We start from the raw sequence: 6590 nt of genomic DNA, 5'->3' as shown, positions 1-6590 counted from the left end.
TCTGAAAGAAAATACAAGCATTGAGTGATTTTTTGTGATATATACAATATATTAATTTTAGGAAGAGACAAGATGAAGTGTTGATACAGACCATTGACTGTTGATAATAGAACTAAGGTTACTTACAGAGAAGAACATAGGGGAAATTAAAAATATTGAGGGTTGTGAAAAAAAGTTAAAATTAAAATGAAAATTTTTAATCAAGTATATCTAAAACTATATTTAAGCTATTTTATTTTTAAATGAAATCTATTCTGTAGATGTTCTATCTCATGGCCTCCTAAAGAAAAGTCTGGGCAAAGTTACACATTATCCTATTTTCTGGAGGAAAGAGTAAAACCAGGATACAGGACAAGAAAATACATGAAATGTCATGAAGCATAATTATATATAAAACTCTAACATTTTAACAAAGTTTTTAAACTTATTTACTAATATTCTTTTTGGAAAATGTGGAAATTTTAACACTTTAGGTATCCTGTATGGAAACATGAATTTTATTTCATTTAACATGAATTGATTGTCAGATATTTCAATGAATAATTGTCATTCACTCTCCTATTTACATTGCAATATTTTTTTAGCTAAGCAAAAGCACAGATGCTTATTCAGATAGCCCAGTTCTGAGGATTTCAGGCCAAAGAGACCTGAGATCCCAGGCAAACTCATGCATATAGTTTATATACCCTCTACACAAAGGCAGGAAAGCCACATTCCTACCTCAATGAGATATAGTAAGAGTATAAAGGTTAGTGTATCCTAGAATCACTGTGAGATTTGACACATCTAACTTGCCAAGTTGTCTAATTGTTCCCTTTTCTCAGGGTTAATGTTTCCTGGGTGTTTTTCTTATCTCTTATTTACAACCTATTCTGGAAGTGCTTCTCCTGAGATAAATTGCTGCACATACCCAAAATATATTAATTCAGGGCAGTTAGGATATCCTGACATACATTCATACATACATACATGCATGCATACATACATACAGACATACATACATCACAGGTAGTTCTAATTTTGGCTTCCAGCTGGGAATTATCTTTGCTCATGGCTCAACATCGATAAGAAGAAGGAGCTATTAATTTTTCCAGGTTTCAGTTTCACACTCCCCCATTCTTCTGTAACTAGGTGAGGTTATCAGACCGATACAGGTGATCATCGTCTACCTGATCTACGGTATTTATCATCAATTTAACACTGTTAGTGCTTGAGGACACAAAAGCATCTAGTAGATTAATAAGAATAGATGTCCTACAGCTGTCATCACAAGAATAGGAAGCTAAGGTGACCCACTGAAAAGTGATTCAAATCAATTCATTTCCTTCCTTTGTTCTTCCTGGTCCTGCAGTCATTTTCAGTTGACTCAGACTGTGTCTGAGGATGCCAGAGACATTAGTGTAGAAACAGCAAATTCCCTGAGGGCCAAACACAGTACACCTTGTTTTAAGAATCACAAGTTCAAACTCCTCCTGTTCTGCAGTGTTGCTCAGGCTAAGGAGTCCAGCATGAGAAGTCTGATTTAAAAAAAAAAATCTACTTGATGGATTCCAGTACCTTGAGGATAGATCTGTCCTGGGTTCTTAGGCTCTCTTCTACCAGAGCTTGATGGTGGTGTTTACAAAGGCACCTTATGACATTATTGAACTGTTGGCTAGCTGCTCCTCCTCATTGGTCTTAACAGATACTTCCCTACTAAGAAGTAAATCTAGGTGCATTCTCTTAAAGGCCCTATTGATCCTATTTGGGCTGAGACAGCTCTGGTTTTCTGCTAATAGTACAATCAAGGCCCTACCTGAAATTTCCAGTCTTAACCCTCCTCAGGGTCTGGTTCCCTCCCCATTAATTTGATCTTGGGGCTTCTGTGCTGCCAGGTTGCTTTCCAGAATCATTCCTTCCCCTGCAGTAAAAGTCTGCTTCTCTCCAACATTTCGGGGTACTCTCTTCTGGGCACGCATAAGATAACAATGCAACTTCCCTATCTCGGGACCTGCACCCAAGAAGTGATAATGGGGCCGGAGAGATAGCATGGATGTAAGGCGTATGCCTTGCATGCAGAATGACGGTGGTTAAAATCCGGCATCCCATAATGTTCCCTGAGCCTGCCAGGAATGATTTCTGAGCGTAGAGCCAGGAGGAACCCCTGAGCGCTGCGGGTTGGGACCCAAAAAACAAAAACAAACAAAAAACAAACAAACAAACAAACAAAAAGTGGTACCCACCTTTTCTTTTAACACTTATGCATCAGTGGCGGGATCTTGTTGAGCATAACTAGAAACCCAAACAATTCTCATAAATAAAAATTTAGGGAAGAACATATTTGCTATGGTACCAATCTGCTTTAAACTTGTTATTACATTAAAAAGTTTTCATCCTTTATTAATACATTTATTGTTTTATTAATATATTTATTACATTGGAAAGAAAACAATGTAGGGATGACGCTCAGAGTTACAGTTGTAACATAATCTTTATCTAAAAGTTTAGACAAATCTAAAATTATATCTGTAATTTTCACGAGTTTCAACCATTAAAGCTTCACAAGAACATGTGCTTTAAAAATATTTCACAGTAAGCATTCTTGGTATTAGTCCACTTGATGCTCAGTGGATGTATCTTTCTTTGACAGGGAATTTGGGATTTAGATTTTATGAAACAATAAATTATACATACAACATATTTCATATCCTTATAGCCAGAAAATAAACCTGTCATCATTCAATTGAAAACAGGACCTTGATTGATATAGTACTTTACTGTGTAGCCTTCCTAAAGCGATTGACCCTCTTGTGATTTAAAAATCCATGCATCTCAGCAGTGATTATTCATCTGACCATGCATCCTTTTGAGGTGACCTTATTGTTTTCGTGTTGATTTAATTCTCAAAGCCTAGACTGAGTATATTTTATGCCTCCCAAATAATGCTGTACTAAGAAAAAGTGATTACGAAGTTACTATAATTGTCAAGCTCACAATCAGAAATTCAAGATTTAGAAATGAAAAATATCTTAAAATAAAACTAGTGAAATATAAAGTATAATAAAATATAGAAAAATAAAGGATAATAAATAAAAGTCAAGTTTACCTACTTTCTTTATGAAAAGTGATATATGAGAAAAGAAAACAAGAGTTAACACTGACTTGTACTAAAATAATGTGGGTAAGGATATGAAACAGAAGAGCAGATTTAAATGAGTGGATATAAGAAAGAAACAAATATTAAGATAAGTAGCAAAAAAATGGGAGGGGAATTAAGTCCTATTCCAAGGAATTTAGGATTGTTAATGAATAATTAGAAGATTTTATGAACAATTATTTATCAGCCAAACGTGATGCTCAAATTAAGGATTTACTTTTAAATTTTATCTGTAAAATACAGTATGGTGTTCTAGCTTCCAAAAATCTAATCATATATCACAAATATTAATAATCATATTTTGTGGGCCTGGAGAGATAGCACAGTGGCGTTTGCCTTGCAAGTAGCCGATCCAGGACCAAAGGTGGTTGGTTCGAATCCCGGTGTCCCATATGGTCCCCCGTGCCTGCCAGGAGCTATTTCTGAGCAGACAGCCAGGAGTATCCCCTGAGCACCGCCAGGTGTGGCCCAAAAACAAAAAAAAAAAAAAAATCATATTTTGTAAAAATGAAAATTTCACTGGCATAGAAGCAGACATTAAAATATAACTTGCTATTGAACAATTCAGTCCTTGGCATTGTACAAAATATTATTTTCTGAGAATATTATTTATTTTTAATATATTTTATTTAAACACCGTGATTACAAATGTAATTGTAGTTGGGTTTCAGTCATAAGAAGAATACCACCCTTCACCATGCAACCTTCCCATCACCAATCTCTTCCCTGCCCCACCCCCTGCCTCTATTCAAGACAGGCTTTCTACGACCCTCACTCACTGACATTGTTATAATAGTTCTCAGCATATTTATTTCTCTAACTGCACTCACGATTTTTTGCGGTGAGCTTCATCTTGAGCCAGTCATTCTGGCCCTTTTCTCTGGGAATTATTTTAATGTCTTGAATTTTTCCTAAAACCCATTGATGAATGAGACTATTGTGTATGTCTCTCTCTCCCTCTGACAAATTTCACTCAGCATAATAGATTCCATGTACATCTACGTATAGGAAAATTTCATGACTTCATCTCTCCTGATGGCTGCATAATATTCCATTGTATATGTACCACAGTTTCTTTAGCCATTCATCTGTTGAAAGGCATCTTGGCTGTTTCCAGAGTCTGGCTATTGTAAATAGTGCTGCAATTAATATAGGTGTGAGGAAGGGATTTTTATATTGTATTTTTGTGTTCCTAGGAGTGTTATAGCTGGGCCAAATAGGACTTCAATTTCTAGTTTTTTGAGGAATCTCCATATTGTTTTCCATAAGGGCTGGTCTAGATGGCATTCCCACCAGCAATGAATGAGAGTTCCTTTCTCCTCACATCCCAGCTAGCACTGATTGTTCTTATCTTTTGTGATGTGTGCCAGTCTCTGTGGTGTGAAATGGTACCTCATTGTTGTTTTGATTTGCATCTCCCTGATGATTAGTGATGAGGAATATTTTTTCATGTGCCTTTTGGCCATTTGTATTTCTTCTTTGACAAATTATCTGTTCATTTCTTCTCCCCATCTTTGATGGGGTTATATGTTTTATCTTGTTAAGTTCTGTCAGTACCTTGTATATCTTAGCTATTAGCCCCTTATCTGATGGATATTGGATGAATAGCTTCTCCCATTTTGTGGGTAGCTTTTGTATTCTAGGCATTATTTCCTTTGAGGTGCAGAAGCTTCTCAGCTTAATATAGTCCCATTTGTGTATCTCTGCTTTGACTTGTTTGGAGAGTTTCTCCTGTTTCTTCCTTGAAGATGCCTTTAGTTTCAATGTCCTGGAGTATTTTACCTATGTGTTGTTCTATATACTTTATAGTTTCAGGTCTAATATCAAGGTCTTTAATCCATTTGTATTTGACCTTGGTGTATGGTGTTATCTGGAGGTTCGAGTTCATTTTTTAGCAAGTGGCTGACCAATTGTGCCAACACCATTTGTTGAAGAGGTTTTCCTTGCTCCATTTTACAATTCTTGCCCCTTTCTCAAAGACTAATTGATTATATATCTGGGGAGCATTCTCTGACTACTCCATTCTATTTCACTGATCTGAGGGTCTGTCTTTATTCCAATACCATGCTGTTTTAATGACTATTGCTTTGTAATACAGTTTAAAGTTGGGAAAAGTGATACCTCCCATATTCCTTTTCCCAAGGGTTGCTCTAGCTATTCTTGGCTGTTTATTGTTCCAGATGGATTTCAGGAATGTTTTATCCACTTCTTTGAAGAATGTTATGGGTATCCTTAGAGGGATTTCATTAAATCTGTACAATGCCATGGGGAGTATTGCCATTTTAATTATATTAATCCTCCCAATCCATGAGCAGGGTATATGCCTCCATTTCCCTTATCCTCTTTTATTTCTTGAAGCAGGGTTTTGAAGTTTTCTTTGTATAAGTCCTTCACATCTTAAGTTAAGTTCATCCAATATATTTGAGTTTGCGTGGCACTAATGTAAATGGGATTTTTTTTTTACTTAAACACCTTGATTACATACATATTTGTGTTTGGGTTTCAGTCATGTAAAGAACACCACCCATCACCAGTGCAACATTCCCGTCACCAATGTCCCAAGTCTCCCTCCTCCCCACCCGACCCCCGCCTGTACTCTAAACAGGCTCTCCATTTCCCTCATACATTTTCATTATTAGGACAGTTCAAAATGTAGTTATTTCTCTAACTAATCTCAACACTCTTTGTGGTGAGCTTCCTGAGGTGAACTGGAACTTCCAGCTCTTCTCTTTTGTGTCTGAAAATTATTATTGCAAGAATGTCTTTCATTTTTCTTAAAACCCATAGATGAGTGAGACCATTCTGCATTTTTCTCTCTCTCTCTGACTTATTTCACTCAGCATAATAGATTCCATGTACATTCATGTATAGGAAAATTTCATGACTTCATCTCTCCTGACAGCTGCATAATATTCCATTGTGTATATGTACCACAGTTTCTTTAGCCATTCGTCTGTTGAAGGGCATCTTGGTTGTTTCCAGAGTCTTGCTATGGTAAATAGTGCTGCAATGAATATAGGTGTAAGGAAGGGGTTTTTGTATTGTATTTTTGTGTCCCTAGGGTATATTCCTAGGAGTGGTATAGCTGGATCATATGGGAGCTCGATTTCCAGTTTTTGGAGGAATCTCCATATCGCTTTCCATAAAGGTTGAACTAGACGGCATTCCCACCAGTAGTGGATAAGAGTTCCTTTCTCTCCACATCCCCGCCAACACTGTTTATTCTCATTCTTTGTGATGTGTGCCATTCTCTGTGGTGTGAGGTGGTATCTCATTGTTTTGATTTGCATCTTCCTGCTGATTAGTGATGTGGAGCATTTTTTCATGTGTCTTTTGGCCATTTGTATTTCTTCTTTGTCGAAGTGTCTGTTCATTTCTTCTCCCCATTTTTTGATGGGATTAGATGTTTTTTTCTTGTAAAGTTCTGTCAGTGCCTTGTATATTTTGGAGATTA

Source organism: Suncus etruscus, chromosome 17, assembly GCF_024139225.1.
Source record: "Suncus etruscus isolate mSunEtr1 chromosome 17, mSunEtr1.pri.cur, whole genome shotgun sequence".
Classification (NCBI taxonomy): domain Eukaryota; kingdom Metazoa; phylum Chordata; class Mammalia; order Eulipotyphla; family Soricidae; genus Suncus; species Suncus etruscus.
This window is presented reverse-complemented; position numbering follows the sequence as displayed.